At 46.6% G+C, this 19,147-nt stretch overlaps 1 long non-coding RNA gene across 1 annotated transcript in view; it reads right to left on the reverse strand.

The window, feature by feature from the left end:
- The window catches only part of LOC110305395 (uncharacterized), a 27,565-nt gene extending 12,302 nt beyond the window's left edge, over positions 1–15,263 (reverse strand). Inside the window, exons 1-3 of the long non-coding RNA XR_002379153.3 lie at positions 15,156–15,263; positions 9,164–9,229; positions 2,466–2,583 (exon numbers count right to left, since the gene is read on the reverse strand). This is a non-coding gene — a long non-coding RNA (uncharacterized LOC110305395). The remainder of the gene's footprint in view (positions 1–2,465; positions 2,584–9,163; positions 9,230–15,155) is intronic.
- Positions 15,264–19,147: the final 3,884 nt, after the last annotated feature.

The following is a 19,147-nucleotide window of genomic DNA, read 5'->3' on the forward strand; positions in this document are numbered from 1 at the left end:
GAGCCAGTGGCAGCTGCCCACTCTGCTGTAACATAGCCTAACCTTGATGAAAGGAAAAAAATGTCTCTTTGGGGTCTTGCTAAATTATCCGAACCCAGAGCAGGGGGACAGCGGGGGGAGAGGGGACGAATGCCATCTGCTAGGAGACTACCCACCCCCACCCCACCCCAAGCCTCTGATTCCAAGGTAGTCCTGACACAGGAACTTTAGCCTGGACTCATGCCACACAGAGATGAGCTAAAAACCATGTCCGACATGACTGCAGGATATAGAACCCAAAGCCAATTACTAAACAACCTCCCCGGGGGGGGGGGGGACAAATTTCTGAAAACAGTGATACCTGCTGTTTCCTATTGAGGATCGATTAATAAAATAATAAAAATAAAGTCTCATTAAATGAGCATATTTAGAGCAATATTCCCTTCAATGGGTTGTAATTTCTATAACTCTCTCTGGAAACAGCTTTTAGCTCTGTATAGCAACTACCAGGCAGGACACAATCTGCAGTCTGCCGGTTGCAGAGGGGATGAGTCAGCCTGCAGCAGAAAAGGTAGCACGAACTTCTTCCCTGGGAGCACCACTGTAACTCAGCAGCAGTGCAGCATAGAAGCTGTGTTTCTGCAAGATAAGCTTCCCACCCAAAGAACATATCATTTCTCTCTGCTTCAGAAGGAAGAGGACCTCGGAGGCTTCTGAACCGTGAGAGAAGTAGCCAGGCTTCAAGGCAAATGTCCTCCTGAAGAGCAAGACAGACAGACGAACACCCAACTCCTCCCCAATCTAGGGTTCCAAACTGCAAAACCCTATTTATACCCTCTAGCTCTGTGATGCAGTGGGCCCCTGGTGTCTTCAATGTTCTCTGCTGTAAACTGACTTCTCAGAACTTCCTGATATGCCTTTACAGGCATGCAAGCCCCCCTCCCTACTGTGAACCAAGAATGAGTCTCCCCGCTGAGCCCTGGTCCAGTGTTCAGGAATTTAAACTGTGAGTCAGGCCAGACTTCTGACAAGCACAAGCGAAAAGACTTGCAGATGAGAAGGCTGAACAATGGTCCATCAGCCCCAGTGCAAGAATTCTTGCCTTCCACTAGCCCACCTCCTTGGGTCACTCTCCCAGGGACTCTCCAGGAAAGATGAGCTGTGTATGTCAGACCGGAGGCAGCCAAAGAGCAACCAGACTTACGGCCTGACAAAGAAATTAACTCAGGGCCAGCCTCCTCCTCGCTTCCCTTCACGGCTGAGCTACATGGTTGGTGTCTAGTTGACATGTGGTCTCTCCTCCCAGGTTCTCCCGTACTGGGCCCAGTACTTTTTAGACCCTGCCTCTTGGAATTCACCAAAGAGTCAGGGGAACCGTTTTTCTCACCAAATGTTGGGGATTTCTTCTTCTGTCCTATCCCTTCCTACTTCCCGCCAATCGTGAGGTGCTCCATCTTGTAAAAGGTGATTCTGGTCTTCATCCACCCTTCATATGCCCAGACATTTCCTCGGCTTCCCCTATCCACCCATAAATGTACACAGATGTACTTCTATTCCAACCCTTCCAGTCTCAAATAGCTCTGGCAGTCCCCTTTCCTTCCTGTATGGATCTTCTCTCACCACAGCCAAAGTGCTCCTCCTGAAACTTCTCTGGATGGCCACACCATTTCTCTGCCTAAAAACTCTAAGTAAGGCCACATCTGTGCTTAAGAGCATTGATGGCAGACTGTTCGGTTTCCATACTAACTGCCAGCATTAGCTGGTGGCCCTGAGCCAATGAGGGCAGTAATAGTACCTGCCTCTTAAAACTGTGGTAGGGACTGGCTGAGATTGGCAATGGACTTAGGATAATTCCTGGCATGGAGTAAGCTTTCTGTATACATGTGACTCTCTACTGTCCACCACTTAAATCCAAATCTCTACTCCTGTGTTCTCTCTCTCTGTCTCTCTGTCTCTCTGTCTGTCTGTCTGTCTGTCTGTCTCTCTCTCTCTCTCTGTCTTTCTCTGTTTCACCCCCCCCAACTCCCCTCCCCATGCCCTAAATAAACCCTATTCTATACTATACCTGTTGTGGGCCTGCAGAGGCATTCCCTTCCCCCACACCATACGCAGCTCTACCAAACATTTCCCTGGGTTCCCTTTCTTCTTTATAAAACACAAAATTTAATATAGTTCCTCATGCCGTGACCTCAACCATAAAATTATTTTCATTGCTACTTCATAATAGTACTTTTCCTTCTGTTATGAATTGTAGTGTAGATATCTGTTTTCCTATGGTCTTAGGCAACCTCTAGTGAAAGAGTCCATTGATTGAGATCCAGTCAAGGATTCCCCCGACTCCCAAAAACTCTGCTGGGTTGCCTGCTGGGTGCCTTAACCTGACAACGCCTGCCTGCTTCTGCTGGGCTGAACTGGACAAGGACACAGCTTTGTCTCAGGTCATTCAACTTTAAACCCTTTAGTGACTGATTCTCATTTGCTGTTACCTGAAGTTCAGCTCCTGCATCTTGGTCTTTTCAAAGCTTCCAGAGCCAGTCTGCCATTTGCCTCACCTCCCACGTGACCTTGGGAAAGGTCTCCAATCACTTTGTCTTGTTTCTTCTTCTGGAAAATGAGAGAAACTGGGCAGGACTCTTGTGGTCTCACCACAGCAGCACACACCAACTCACCATCCACAACCCTAGAGTTTTTGTATCTTCCCAACAATTCCAGGGTTGGATGGTCTGTCTCATAAGCCACACAAGACATAGGCTACAGCAGCCCGAACAACCTCTATCAACCAAAAGATACAGGGGTTAATCTAGAGAAGATTTGACTCTCAGAGCCTTAGTCACTGTTCTAATTGTGTGAAGAGACACCAAGACCACAGCAACTCTTATAAAGGAAAGCATTTTTTTAAAAAGATTTATTTACAAGTGTTCTGTCTGCATGCCTGCATGCCAGAGAAGGCATCGGATCTCATTATGGACGGCTGTGAGCCACCATGTGGTTTACTGGGAACTGAGTTCATTTAATTAGGGCCTTGCTTATAGTTTCAGAGGCTTAGTCCATTATCATCCCATCAGGGAGCATGGTGGCAGGCGAGGCAGGCATGGTGATGGAGAGTAGCTGAGAGCTGCATCCTGACCTGCAGGGTTCGAAAGGAAAGGAGACTTGGCCCCGCATGAGTGACATCCTTCATCCAACAAGGCCACACCTCCTTATCCTTCGATTCCTGTCTATGAGTTCCACTCCCTGGTGGCTAAGCATTCAAATATATGAGCCAAGGGGGCCATTCTTATTCAAACCATCATGGTCAGCAAATAGGATACGGAAGAATTTGAGCAGATAAATCCCCTCTTCTCTCCAGGTCCATGGATTTCTGCGAGGCACCATTTTTCCAGCCCAGGACCACCGAGGAGGAGACCATGTAAGTAGCTGAACGACGTGCCGACTGTGCCATCCCTGGATTTGTCATATGAAGCATACAGAAATGCAACACCTTCCCCTGTCTCCCGTTCTCCCTGCCTCTCTCACCCTCAGTGTCCACCCAGTTAAAATATGAGTATTAAGTTCTTGTTTTAGGCTATTTTCTAGGTTACTTGGAGGTAAAGGGAGAAGAAGACATTGGCTGGAATAAACAAGAGTAGACCTACACCACTGCCAAGTCTCCTATCCCCATTCAGCTGGTTACCAAGTAACGGATAACCTGGTTACCAAGTAACAGATAACCTGGTTACCAAGTAACAAGCATTGAGAGGCCTTTCCTACTTTGCTCCCCCTGGAGCTGAGGAGATAATGGCTGTGCTGACAACTCATGACTTAGCTTAGAACCTTATTTAGACTCTCAGCAGGCTATTTCACTGACCAGTGAGCCGATAATGAGAAAGAAACTCAGACAGTCTATCTGATAGCAGAGCTCAGCTCCAAGCCAGAGTGTGTGTACTTTCTTCCCTGCAGCCCTGCTTTCTGTTATCCCTGCTTGAGCCAAGAGCTAAACAAATCACACCCAGCTGATAGCCACAGATAGATGAGTTGGCTCTGGTTCCTGCGCTCAAGTGACTCAATCCAAAGTCTAGGAGGACCACCTAAGCACAATGGCTACAGAAGAGAGGAGAGCCTGGGGAGGGTGGCCTTCCCGATCTAGTGTCCCCTCTGAGATGGAGATGCCATGAACATCTGAATGAAGGGGAAGTACTCTGAGGAGAGAATGCTGGACCCAGAGAGAGCTCAGGAGAGAGTCAGCTCCCGGTTCCTAAAATACAGGGCACACTGAGGCTATGACGCTGTGGCTGGGAACACTAAAGAAGGCATCGTAGATGAATGAGTTGACCAGAAAGTTCCTTAGTCTCAGCTAAAAGACTCGGAATTAGCCATGCCTCCTACTTCCTGGACATGCCCGATAGTAAGCGTCAGACGTGAACATGTCCCGTAGCCATGGCCCGTGGTGGATACTAAGATGCAGAGATGAGCACATGCCTCTGTTGTTCTGCAGAAAAGCTACCATTGAAAGCCATGGGTATGCCTAACATTCCCAAGGGGAAGAGCCAGGCCTCTACAGGCTCAGATTTGGTGTCTAGCTAACTGTGGAGGCTCTACAGCCTTTCTTGCCCTGCTAGCACATCTTCTCTCATATCCCCAACCCTATCCCATGGATCCACCATCTATCTATGGCCCCACACTGCTGGGCACTCAAGTGTCCTTTACCCAAACCCCGAGTGAGAACGGTGGGCATGATTGTTCTATAGAAGTTGGGAGAGATTTTTGTGACCCATTCTCCAGGCTGGGAACCTAAAAGTCCCTTTCACCTCCACCAAGTCCTTTGTATGAATCAAACCGTCTCAAAATCAAAGCAGTAGATCAAAATTAGGAGTGGATGAGTTGAAAACTGAAAGAGCTCATTTTCCCACCTAACTTCCCACCATGTGGAATGGTGGTAGCTGTCATAACACTGACCAGAGCTGGCAAAGTGACAAAGGGTTCCATGCTCTTTGTCATTTCAATCTCATTTCACATGCACCAGCTGCTGTCAGGGAGAGCCAGGATCCTCAGGGGCCCTGTTGCCAGCTCCTTCAAAGCTACATCTATTCCCAGACTGCTGCATGACCTCAGTGGGTGAAGTGGTTCCTTGATGTGGTAAAGTGCCCCAGACAGACAGAGAGAGACAGGAGGCAGGAGAGGTGGCCATGAAGCACTGTGACAGCAGCTCCCAGAGATAAAAGAGAAAGGATGAGATAAGAGCTCCGTTTAAAGAGGGAGCCTGCCTCTTTGGGTGTCATTCCCAGCTTGGGGTGTTCCCAGTTTGGTGAGTAGGTCAGTATGTACATAACAGAACAAATACATACCTGCACACACATGGAGCATTCATACATACATGATATTTTAATAATAGATAATATTATATTGAAAATTTGTCTAGGGTATAATTTTTTTCTTATCTCACTAGTTCTCTGCTTTCCAGGTAAGATTTTCTGCCCACCTCTGAGTTTCACGTGGTGGGTTTCCTCACTACAGAATAAAGGATGTGTTGTGAAAACCGATTATGAAGGGTGTGGAGGCTGTCTCTTTCAGAGTGACCATGTAGCTCTGTGATCTCCACATTTGTCTGAGATCTTAGACAAGCAAACTTCTCCTTCCTGGGCGTCTGTTTCAGCTTTCTCTGAGGCTCAAGGTATACTTTGTCATACGGACAGACCAACAGATGGACAGTCTACCAGTGATGCTTCCTGCACCGCCCTCGCTGAGTTCACTTGCCTTTCTTCCTCTTCCTTCCCCTGGCAGCTGCCACCTGTTGTTTTTCTTTTAAAAATTTTAATAAAATTGTCCTCAAGCTTCAAAAAAATTGAAAGACTTGTGCAGATTTGTCACACAGCAGCTAGAAATTGTTCTTTTTTTTTTAGTAAACAACACAATCTCAGGGTTCACAGTGTGATCAAATATCCTGCAACACCCAGATACAGAACTCTCCTTTCCCTTCCACAGATAAAATGGATAAACTAAGCAAAAAGAGACATAGAATTAAAAACCAAAAAGCAAAAGAAGTTGCGCTGAAGTACTCAGCCAAAAGAGAAAAGAGAGTTTACCAAGACAGAAGATGGAGAGTGCAGGAGACGGGGAAGAAGGAGTAGGAGGCTAGAGAGAGAGAATGCCAGGCAGGGATGGCTGAGGGGTAAACACAGTTGCTTCAAAGCCTAGTGACCTGAGTCTGGCACACACCTAGATCCCACACTATGGAACATGCACTAAGGCATGTGCGTGTATGTGTCTGTGTATGCAAACACACACAAAGTAAATAAATAAATGTAATTTTTTTACAATGAGAGGAAAGGAATGACAGATTGACAAGATAAGGAGAAGACAGCAAATCTTGTATAGAGCATCCTTCCCTGGCGGAGAAAGGAGGAATGTGACCAAGTGGCTACATCAAAGCCACCTCCGCACAAGGACTTTTGCCATCATGCCATTTGTCCAGCAGCTAACTGTCTTATCTGCTTGAACTACTGCAACAAAATACCGGAGCCTGGCCACTTTATAAAGAACGGAATTTATCTTCTCGAAGCTCAGGAGCCTAAGAAGCCCAAGTTCCAGGAAGCAGCATCCGCTCTAATGAGAGCTGTCTTGCAGCGTCCCGACAGAGCCGAAGGTGGAAAAGAGGGTGTCTTAGTTAGGTTTTGCTGCTATTAACAGACACCATGACCAAGGCAACTCTTCTAAGGATAGCATTTAATCGGGGCTGGCTTACAGGTTCAAAGGTTCAGTCCATTATCATCAAGTCAGGAACATGGCAGCATCCAGGCAGATATGATGCAGGAGGAGCTGAGAGTTGAACTTCATCTGAAGGCCACTAGGAAAAGACTGGCTTCCATGCAGCTAGGACAAGGGTCTTAAGCCCATGCCCACAGTGACATATCTATTCCAACAAGGTCACACCTCCAAACAGTGCTACTCCCTGGGCCAAGCATATACAAACCATCACAGAGAGCAAGTTAGCAATCCGACACTGAGAACCTGGCTGTACTAGTTAGGGGGCATTCCACAGGCTAATCTTTCTGAAGGGCTCCACACTCTAATCTCCACACACTGCTAATACCTGAATTTTGGAGTACCAGTCCACTTTGTATTTAAAAGAATTTCCAATGTTGTGAGTCTTGGTGGGACAGCAAAGCCTCCTCCTACATGCCATAGACACCTGCCTTGCCTGTAATCCCAAGGAGGCTGAGATAGAAAAAGCGATGCAAATTTAAGGCTAGCCTGGGCTACAGTGGGAAAGAAATTAAAAAGATAGTTGACTTCTATCCCATAATTATAAATAATCACAGTGCCTTATGTCCACTTTACTAGGACCTGTGGGAGCCAACATGGCTGTCACCAACCACTACTCAGTGATTTTTTTCCCATTGTTGTGACAAGAGCAACTCATAAAGGATAGGTTCAGGTTCGGCTTGGCCACAGCTCGAGGGCTCAATGTGTCTCCTAGGTGACTCTAAACCAGACAAATGGACACTGGAGATATAATGTAATTATAATCTCAAAAAAATGTTTAAATAGGTAAATACAAAAAGGTAAATAATTTTAAATAAATATAAATATATTTATGTGTATAAATATATTTGTTTTATAAATATATATATACACAAATAAAATAAATATAAATTTAAAATAAAAAACCATGGGAAGTGATTCTAAGTGTCTTACATAAGCATCCTTATAAACCTTTGCAGTACGTAACTCATTTAACACCCACATGTAGTAGGTATCAGCTGTCCGTTTCTAGGTTGGGTAATTATTAGAACTCAGAGAAAGGCTAGCATAGTGACACACACCTTTAATCCTGGCGCTCAAGAGGCAGAGGCAAGTGGATCTCCGTGAGTTCAATGACAGCCTAGTCTACACAATGAGTTCCAGGCTAGCCAGAGCTGCAAAGTGAGACCTTGTCTCGAAAAACCAAAAACAAAAGAGTTCAAAGCGGTTAGTAAACAAGTGTGCCTATAGTCTGACGCTAGAAGGAAACCGGACCCAAACTTAGCACTCAGGCACTTAGACTCCGCAGCCCAGCATCACACACCAAATCACCCTGACGCAAACACTGCCTGGAAACAATGCAGCAGAGAGTGGAAAGGAGGCAATCAAGCCGCAGGCTGGTATTTTTGTAGGAAGTGCAGAGGAGCCTGCGAGAATGGAGCTCCTCTGAGCTGGCAGGGAAGACCTGAGAACAGTGAGTTCAGAGACTCCAGCCCAAGATGCCACTTAGAGCTCACAGCTCAGCTGTTGCCTGAAATCTCTGCTCACATCCCTTACTCTCTCTACTCTATAAGGTGAGTCATGAGCCACAGTGTATTATCACCTCCTGCCTGCTTTCCAGTCTGCTGCAAGTCCCGGAAGTCTGCTCTGAGCACAGCCCTCATTCTCCATGTCTTCCCTGGGAGTGGGGGGTGCCCGGGGGTCTGCCAGGCCCACACAGGCAATGACTTTGCACTGAGTCTGGACGCTAGAAACACGAGTCCTCTCTTTTGTTCTCCTGTATCTCGTTATCCTCACAGCTTTTCTTGTGAACAGCTCTAATCTATATTTAGACAGTTGGTTTTTTTTCCCCCAGAACCGTGACATTTAACTTCATCCTCCTTGTTTCTAGATGATTTTCAAATTTCTGTCCAGCCATCAGTGACTGGATTCCCTCTGAGATTTGTCTCAGCTGCTGGATTATAAGAACACCCCCAAAGTCCCCACACTGCCGGCCAAGGCATAGATTAGAAACTGAGCATGGGAAAGCCAAGCTTAAGGACGGAATGAGTAGTCTGCCTCAGCTAGACCATCCCTTAAGCTAAAAAGAAAACCTGGTTACATCTGACTACAGTAGCATCTGGCTGCTCTATGTCCCTCATTCTGCCAAAGACGTGGCAGGGACACACATTCCCAAATCCCAAGTGCAGACGGTTCCAATATGCTCTTCCATGGCTTCCTTGAGCTCACAAAACAATTACATTGTTTTAAAGGGTAGAAAATGGTGTTGACTTCTTATATTCCCCTGGGCAGTGATCCTGCTATTTAAAAATACTCCTAATCTCTCCCAGAAGAGGGCGCTTGAATGTTATCTTTGCCAATAGCCCACTTATCTTCTGCTTGCTTTGTGGAACCTCCATCATCCAGTTAAACTCTAAAGGCATATCTACACATTTCCCCAGCAGAGCATACCACGCCTTCTCACCAGGGTTGAAGGAAGTCAGATGCTGTGGGCGCCACTCTCCAGACGCAGCGGGTTCCACTCTCCGTTCTGGCGCAAAGGGGGTGCGTGCGTTAGATCCTTTTTGGTTTAATCGGGAATAAATCCACTTTTCTACAGATACACTGAGTTTGATACACAGAAGGGAGAAACAAAACTTCAGGAGACAGGAGGCAGTGGGGGCACGAGTCGGCCAATTAACCACCTAGGAAACCATTAAGTCAGGCTTTCACCTTGACTTATCTTGCCAAGGCTTTGTCTCTCTTGACAAGTGTACACCCAGCGCCTAATTGGATTAAATTGCAACAATGTAAGCCATCCAAGAAACACGAAGCCTTCCTAACCAGAAAGCCTTCCTGCTGCTCCCGGGCAGTGTGTCTTTCTTGACTTCTTGAAGTCTCTCACCGCACCCTCACCCCCACCCTCACCCTAAGCATCTCTGAGGCCACCACCTAGGCAAAAGGTAAGAGAAATAAACGACCTGAAAGTTCTTCCGAAGTTATACGCTGGCCTAGGGTTAGCACTCACCCTATCAGCCTCCTCATTTGCATGTCCTCTGGAAACAGGATCTGTGGCTCAGCACAGCTATGAGCCCACCTAGCTTACATAGAGGTTTACTTGGGCCGTTTACAACATAAGCAAAGAAATCCAGTTTTGATGCACAAATGTAAAGAACTGGCTACTAACCAACCAGCATGCATTAGTCAGAGATGGAAGAAGCAGCGGGCGCTTCCTGCGATGTCTGCACCAGAGAGGAGTCTGATAGATTTGCATGGGCTGGGTGCCGTGCTGACCCAGAACAAGAACCTAAATTCTCTCATCCCAACAGCCTGGATGTGGAGAAGGTAAGGGAAACGGGAGGACTCAGAACACAGATACTGTCACCCCACTTCACAAGGACACCCCAAAAGGTGAGGACCTCCACACAGAGCCATACAGAGGGAAAAACAGGGCTTCTAGCACTCAACTCCAGCACTTTCCTGCCCTTGGGAGAGAGAGGAGGCACCTGTCAGCAGCTGCCCTGCTTCCTGTCCATGGCAAAAGGCCTTTTGTGTTGTTTCCTTGGAGCATCTGAATCCTGTGACTAAGCCAGCCATCAGACAAGCTGAAGAACTCATCTTCAGCAAGAACATTTCTGTGAGGTGACAGCTTTAACTGGCACATGGCCTGGCTTCTTAAAAGACTTTGACACCAGGGTTTTGGTTTGTCAGTTTGTTTTTTAACCTTGCTGGAATAGCAGCTTATACAGGGAGGAAGCAGGGATGGTGAGGGCGGGAGGGGGGGTAAGGATGACATGGGATGGGAATGAATAGGGTGGAGCTCCCAAGTTCTAAGGACTTGGTGGTCTGTGCCGCTTTGTCTCTGGAAGCAGACCCCAGGTTTCCAGAGCCTTAGCAGATGTGTACTTCCTGTGTCCCAATGCTTTCTTCTCCCTCTGAGAGGCAGCCTTGCAACAGGGCTATTACATATGGCGTTTGCATCGGTTCAACCCACCACCTCCCCAAGGAGCAGAGGGGCCCCAGAACCTCTCATCCTGGATTAGAATACTGCTCCACCCCCTCATCCTGACACCTGCCTGGGATTCACTTAGTCTGGTCAAGTGGGCCGAGTCTTCACGTTCTTCCCTGCCAAGAAGGCAGAGAGGGGCTCTGAAAGCCACACCCTGGGCTTCTGGCATGCCTTTCCTATACTGAATTGTCAGCAGTAAAGCACCTGGTCCATAACTGAATGTACAGTCTCCCCAAAGATGCTTCATACAGAAATGGTGGTTTGCTTTGGGGATCTGTTTATTGTTTTTTTGTTGTTGTTGTTGTTTTTAACCTAACCTAAACCAGAACACAGTTCTCATCCAGACTGTACCAATTAACTCCACAACCTTAAAGCTGCGAGTCTTATATGCATGGTGATTTCTCTAAAGAGGAAAATTATGCTGCATCACTTTTTTTTTTTTTTTTTAGTTCTGCAGCAGGAGGCCTTTACGCAATGCGGGATGTTGGCGAGTCGGGCTTTTGCTGCCCCCTCGTGGCGGAGAGTGTGTATCGTTTAGAGGCTGCAATTGCTGCGGTAGCTAGCAGGCAATGAGGTGGGTATAGATGATTTTGTGCAGAGTTCTGAGGAACATGGTTGGCTCTGGTTAAAGGGTGGGAATCACACATTTACAGCTGGGGCTGATGCCTTCCCAGCTACCCATCACCAGGGCAGGCCAGGTGACGCTCCCTAGCTCAGCAGATCTTAGAGGATCCTACCTAGATCACGTAAACCTAGTACCGGCTTCCTCACAGGGCGCCCTCCCTGACGACTACGTCGGGGAGGAAGAGGCACGGAACAGATAGTGTGCTTTTTCTCCGGCTCTACAGTCTCCCGCGGAAAGCAAAAGGCTCCAAAACCTAAGCTGTGGAGGGAGAGAAAGGTCTCCACTCGAGCCCTGACATGCACACCGTGAAGACTCTGTGCCCGACTTTTCCCGTCGAGGGCCTGGAGAGAACCCCCTCAACCACCTAAAAGCAAACACTAACAAGAAATAGCTGATGATGATGATGACGATGGTGATGGTGATGATGATGATGATTTCGCTGAAAATTAGTCCGAGGGTTACTGGCTGTCCTCTGTGACACAGAGCCCCAGCTTAGGGACATTCGCACAAGACCTCTCCCAGACTTTTAATAACCAAGCTATGAACTTCCATTCCTCAGAAGGATAGGGGGTAGGACGTTGGATCAATTTGGTTTACCAAGAACCGGGAGTTAATGAATAAACCGATTCCCTTTTTTGAGAAAGTAATTTCTGGCACGGACTGCTCTTGGAACTTCCCTGTGGCCTGTGACTGCTTCTGTTAATGTGTAAGAAGATACTGAGTTGGGCTTCTCATATTCGCTGTGGTATATGCTGTTACAGTTTAATAAAGTACCATGTGGTAGAATTTCATTCAAAAAATGTTTCCACAGATTTATCCCAGGGAATCTAAGAGTCAAGTCCTGGAGAGAGTCTTGTTTAGGTTGACCACACACAGAGAGGGGATGTGGGGTGTCCACTTAAATGGCACCCAAAAATATCAAAGCTTAGTGTCTGGAGGAGATGGATGTGGATGGTGGGATGGCTCAGTGGGTAAATGCGAGTCTGATGATCTGAGTTCAATTCCCAGAACCCTCCTAAAAATGGGAGGAAGGAACTGACTTCACAGATTTGTAGATGGTGGTAGATGGTCTACTGAGTACAACCACAGAAGAAACATGTCTACAAGCAACACTCAGCCCTGCTTGGACCAGCACAGAGAAAAGGGAGGAGCCACCTTGACTGGAACCCTGGAAATCGTGTCACAGGAGAGACTCTGAGGATGCTGAATGGCCTGGCTTCATTTCTGGTGCTGTGACAAAAGCAAACTGACAGAGAGCAGTTCAGCTGGGAAAGGGTTTCTTTCTGCTCAGTCACATCACAGTCACAACCAACAACTGAGAAAAAGAAATGTGTGCATGATCCCTCACTTCCTGCCTAGGCGCAGCATGATTTAGCCACTCTTCGGTTAAGGTTGGCTTCGGTACGTGTATTTGGCAGGAGAGTATGTTCCATGGAGAACAAAGGCTCACAGAGGCCACTGTGCCCCGGGTAGCTGGAGTTGCAGGCAGGTGTGAGCCACCCGGTATGGGTGCTGGGATCTAAACTCTAGTCCTTTGTTGTTAACCACTGGGCGGGCAATCATCCCAGCCCCGAGAGCTCCACTCGGAAACAGTTTAGGGCTCCTGCCTAAGACATGGTGCCACCCCACAGTGAGCTGAGAGTTCCACATCAATTAAGTTACATAAGACAGGTCCCTCACAGATACACCACTGGCCAAGCCAAGGTAAATAACCTCTCATTGACAGACTCTTCCCAGTTGATTATAGGTTGTCAAAATGGCAGAGCTAACTACGACACCCAGCAAAGAAGAATGAAGACTCGTGGGAAACTGAAGACATATGCTCACCATGTGGAAGGTTATCATGCAATAATTGCTTTGGCTTTGCTTGAGACAGGGTAACCCAGGCTAGCTTTGAACTCACTAGGTAGCCAAGGGTAACCTTGAATTTCTGATCCTGCTCCCTCCACAAACATGTGCCCCTACTGAAGGGTTTCTATAATGGCTGGAGAGAGAAGCCAGGGCGTGCTAGGCAAGCACCCTACCAACTGAGCTATGTCCCCAGCCCTGGATAGGAATAACTCTGAAGCTATTAGAAGAAAAACTCAAGATAAAACAAACTTACCAAGTTTTATTTAGCTAAGGAAGGCTTCGTGAGAGAGGCTGTACTGACTATCAGAAGTCTAGAGCACTCTGCTGCCACAGTCTTGGCAGCTGGCCTTGACAGTCAGGGCACAGACACAAGACAGAAAAAAACCACATTTGACTGATTAAAGTGGAAAAAGCCAACTTAGAAGTTGGGGGGTGGGCTTTTTTTCGTTTAGCCTTTTTATTTATTGGTGTGTGTGTATGTATGTGTATATAATGTGTTATTTGTGACGTGTGTATGATATGTGGGGGGGGGTGATGTGTGTCTGTGTGATGTGTGTGTGATGTGTGTGATGAGTGTGATATGTGTAGGGGTGATGTGTGTGTGTGTGTGTGTGTGGTGTGCTATATGTGGAGTGTGTATGATTTGTGTGATAAGTGTGTGAGAGGTGTGTGTGTGTGTGTGTGTGTGTGTGTAATGTACCACAGTGAGTATGAGAATCAGAGGGCAAATCTGTGAAGTCAGTTCCTCCTCCCATTTTTAGGAGGGCTCTGGGAATTGAACTCTTCAGACTTGCATTTACCCACTGAGCCATCCTACCATCCACAAGTGACTTAAAGTTTTATTTATTTCCTGTTCACATGAGGCTTCAGTTTGCTTTCTGTAGGAACTGAGAAGCCTGGAGTCAGCCAACCTACTGAACTCCAGGTTTCACTTTTACATGTGTATTTATTACCATAGTCAACTAGCAGTATTCTCAGAGGGAATGATAGCCGGGTATGATACTTCTGACCATTTAAGATTACGTTAAAGGTAACTCAAGCCTGCCCTTCTCACAGACATGGGAACTAAAGGTATAAAATGTTTGAGATGATCTTCAAATTATCCATCACCCTGGTCTCACGAATATCTTTCTCTTTGTTATCCAGCTGCAAGCCCAGAAATCGCCCCACAGACATCCCATGCTGCCTCTAGAATCGATTACCAAGTTCTTCCCTTGGCTCAGGTCCTCGTTTGCCTCCACAGATCCAGCCTGGGAGCAGATAAGCCTGGCAGGTATCTATCCTGGGACTCTAAGAGTGTTACATCTTAAACTGACCATTCCCCAATGCTAATAGAAAACCCCACCCATAGAAAACCCACATCAAATTAAGCAACTGATTCCTAAGCCCAACATCCAGCATTTGACATTTCTCCTTAAGCTGTTGAGAAAATCTAGGACAATCCCAAAATCCCATGGCACTAAGGCTAAAACAATTGTCTATTGCCTGGAAGCTCATTAGCAGACAATAACCCGAGAAGAGTGCCCGGTTCTCTAACGAAAGTGTTCTTGTTCCAGGAAATGCTTTCCCAGCTGAATTCATAGACCCCAGGTATCACAAGTTGCTGTGTATAGCGCATGCTGGTAAGGCATCTGGGATACAAAAAGCATGATTTCTTTCTACAGGATAGATACTGAATAGCTAAGGAAATGGGCCATGCTCATTAAAGGCATTTCAAGAAAATTGTCTCATTGCGTTCTTGCTCATGGGATTGTTCAACATGAATACTGGCCCAAATCTCCGTCTTTTTACAGCTGCTTCACTTCCCAACCCCAGTGTAGATTAAGTCCCTCCATAAAGGACCCCTGAGGTGTCCACTTTGTTTTTGGTGACAAGGTTCCGCTCACTGAGAGGCCCTCCAACTCCTCCATCTTTTGGAATTCTTGAATAAGATGGTTGACATTCGAGCTAAAATAACCATTGAATAGCCAGACACACAGGAACGATTCTTACCCTCCAAGACTCAGACACAGAATTAGCTGCCCCACAGATGAAGTCCTCCTGGTCTCTGCCCTGGAAGCCATCACTTCATCACCACGTTGTGCCTAGATGGTCCGGAGCGGTTGCACCACGCTCACTGCGCATGTGCCTCTCTCTCCAGAGCTCTGTCCCTCCTGCACCTGCGCATGCCAGAGCTCGTGGCCAGTGTCGTGTACTGCACTGAGCTACAATCAGGGCTATGAAGCAGGAGCTTCACAAGTCATTCATACTCCACGTCTATTTCCAGCTCACACTCATCTCCTTTGAAACTCAGTGTAGCTTGCTAAGAAGGACTTCTTCCGTTAACCAGGTCGGCCCAATCCATCTGCCTGGTTCTTCTTCCATTCTGGTGTTCTCTGCCGGCAAAGGGTCCGTAGGCGACTTTATGGAATGTGCTAGAGAATAAAATGGCTGTGCTGCACAGATTGATAGGATCAAGAACTAAGACTTCCACACTGGCCATGGTGGCGCACATCTTAATCCCAACACTCAGTAGGCAGAGGCAGGTAAATCTCTGTGTGAGTTTGAGGCCAGCCTCGTCTACATAGGGAGTTTCAGGACAGCCAGAACTATATAGAATGACCATGATCATGTCTCAAAGAAAAGAAACCTAAGACTTCCACATTACCATTGCTTTTCTGTAGCCAAGCTCATCGTATGAAATTCTCAAAGAATTACTTTTTAAAAAATAAATTTTAAAATCTTACTGCTCCGAACCATTCTTTTTCAGAAAGAGAAAGCTGCCAATTCTTTCATTCTTTCCTTCAAGAATGTCCTGACATCGGGAGCGAGTGCGTTATAAACAGCGACATCAAGAGGACTGTTTGGTTTTGACCTAGAACTGTCTGTATGTCACTTAGAGTCCCTTTCCAGCAGTTACACCACAGTATCCCGGCATGGACACCCCAGTGGCTTCTGGTGGCTCCAAAAAGAAGTGAAGGTTTTCGGTTTTGTAGGTAACTTGTGAACTAAGACTTGTCAAGACTTTATTAAATGTCTACTTGAGAAGAAAAGAGAAAGAAAAAAAGACTGTCCTGAAACTCCATGCAGCCGAATCATAGATGGGTCACTCTGCCTCTGTTGCAGCACCAAGGCAAACCCCTTGCTGGCGATGCTCGTCCATTCACCAAAACCTGCTTCAAGGCCCGAGATCAGCTCCGTGGTAGACCAGCTGCCTCACAGGAGCTAGGCTCTAGAACACTAGGAAAGTATAAACCTATTCCAAACCCCCATCACTGTACCTATCAACCCCTGGCCTGCAATATCAGAAACCTCTCCCAGTTGGCACCTTCAGCCACAGCCGCAAACCCTGTTGACCCACAGTGACATGAAGATGGTGCAACCCTTCACTACAGTCAATGCTATTCAGCTTTGACTTATCAGCAAGTATCTGTAGTAGTCTTTTTGCGGGGTCAGCAGTCTATGTACTATCTTTTTTCACATCCCAAATGCTACCCCTACTCCTGGTGCCCCGCCTTTACAGAATTCCTCCCTCCTCCTTCACTTTCTCCTCCGAGAGGATGGATATCCCCCTAGGTATCCTCCCACCACCCTGGTGCATCAATTCTCTCAGAAACGGGCACATTCTCTCCCCCTAAGGCTAAAGCAGCCCTGTTGGGGAAGGGATTCCACAATCAAGCTACAGCTCTAGGGACTGCCCCTGTTCTAGTTGTTGGGGGATCCACATGGAGACTGACCTACATATGTGCTGAACTACACATCTGCTACATATGTGCTGGGGCCTGGGTCCAGCCTATGTATGCGTTTTGCTTGGTAGGTCAGTCTCTGAGAGCTCCCAGGAGTCCAAGGTAGTTGCCTCTGTTGGTCTTCCTGTATGTACTATCTTTTATTAAACTGAATGCTGCCCAAGCTTTCCTGCTTCAGAACGGGAGAGCCTCCATCCTGTGTGAGCGGTATGTCAGTGGTGGTGTATGGAAGGGCCGCCAGACAATGAGTTGACCGACACAGCTCAGCCATTGTGGCAACTCTGAGGAATGTACATAAGTTGTGGGGGTTTTTAGTAAAACTTTCTGCCCCCAAGAAAAGAGGGGACTTGTCTTGCCTACCATTCATGTCTTAACTTGCCAACCAGGATGTCAAGTTACCCACGAACATGGCTCTTTCTGCCAAGTAGAATATCAATTCCAGGGAGGTCTTGGGAACTTAAAACTTTACTCAGCCTCTACTCAAAAAGGAAGTTTTACTCCAAATGGCTTCTTGTATTGGTGCAGGTGTCTCTCTTATGTTGGGGTCCATCCCAGGGTCAGCTTATAAAAGCAAAAACCATAAAAGCTTGTATACAGATGCAGGAAGTGCTGCCAGTTAGCTGGCTTAGGTTCAGGCTTATTGTAGCTAACGATTCAAAGCAGTTCCAACTGACCCCTTTTGTGATTGGTGTACAAGAACACCAAAGAATAGGACATAACAGGCGATGCATTCAACTTGAGTATGAGAAAGTTTCCCAGTAACAGCACATGAAAAAGTTTCCACGTAACAGTAATAACAACATAAAATGGCTGACTAGACCAGCAGCAGTTACCCAGGTCTATGTTGTGGATTTGGCTTAAAGCTTGCATTATGTTACTTGGGTTCCCAAGTTGCACGAGAATCCCGCATGTAAGTCCTTGCCCCCTGTTGGTTTTGACTAGTAAATAAAATTTCCAGTAGCCAGTGACTGGGCAGGGAAACAGAAGGCGGACTTTAGGATTCTTGGGCAAGGGAACAGAGAGAAGGAGGTAGAATCGCCATGCAGGAAAGGAGTAAGATGCAGGCTTGAGAGCCACCAAAGACATTGTACCAATCATGTAAGAGCTACAGAAGAGTGGCCCCAGGGGACCCCCTCATTGGGTCTTGGGTAGCAAGGATTAAATATAGATTTTAGAAAGTAATAATTTAGGAGTATCGATCGGAGGGGAGGCATTAGCAATGTGGATGTTTGGGAGTGGCCTAAACATTGACCTAATTAAGGCATATTAAATATAAGGCTGTGTGTGTGTGAGAGAGAGAGAGACTTTCACTCAGAACATTGGGGTGGGTAGCAAGGAACTCCACCACTGCTGCCACTGGGGAGATTAGAGTAGATGAATCCAACACAGCAGTAGGCCTTAACAGAGACACTGTATCAGGGATTAGTTACAACACAGTTAGAGCCAAGACCTTCCTGAGGCCAGAAAAGTACTGCAAATGGGAGACAGGGAGCCTCAAGTGTGAAGAGCCAGGCAGTCCCTGTTCTCTTACTAACGCCCTTGGTGTGCAGCATACTCTTTACAGAAGATGGAGGACAGAAGGGACCAAAATCAACTCAACAAGGAAACAAGGAAACAAAACGACTCAAGAACACATGAAGGTCACAGGCAGAGGCTTCTCCAAAGATATACAAATGCCCAACATCAAAGCTACAGTCAGATACCAGTTCACACCCAATACAGTAGCTATAAATTAAAAAACAGAAAATAGTGAGTGCTGGCAAGGACTGGAAACAAATGAGCCCTGTGCGCCACTGTGAGTGTGAAATAGGCACGGCACTGCAGAAAACAGGTTCACAAGCAATAAAATAAAACTGTCACCTGATCCAACAGTTCCACTTCTGAATAGACACCCAGAAGAGCTGAAGGTCTCCAAGAGACACCTGAATGCTTGTGTTCACAGTAGCATTATTATAATAGCTGAAAGGCGGAAGCATCCCAAACACCTGCTGACACATGAATGCATAGACAACTGTGTGCTTGTTTGGCTTTATAACAGAAGGAAATTCAGGCACATATTACCAAAAAAAAAAAAAAAAAAATGAGGATTGTGTATACTAAGGAAAGCACTCCAAGAACCAAAAAAAAAAAAAACCTATGTGATCCCACTAATATGAGGCAGCTAGAATAGTCAGTATCATGAGGATTGAGAGTAGAATGGTGGTTTCCCAGGGTTCACAGAGAGGTATTGTTTAGTAAGCGTCAGTTTAACAACATAAA

The sequence above is a fragment of the Mus caroli genome, unplaced genomic scaffold, assembly GCF_978045245.1.
Source record: "Mus caroli unplaced genomic scaffold, Mus_caroli_1 scaffold_1, whole genome shotgun sequence".
Classification (NCBI taxonomy): domain Eukaryota; kingdom Metazoa; phylum Chordata; class Mammalia; order Rodentia; family Muridae; genus Mus; species Mus caroli.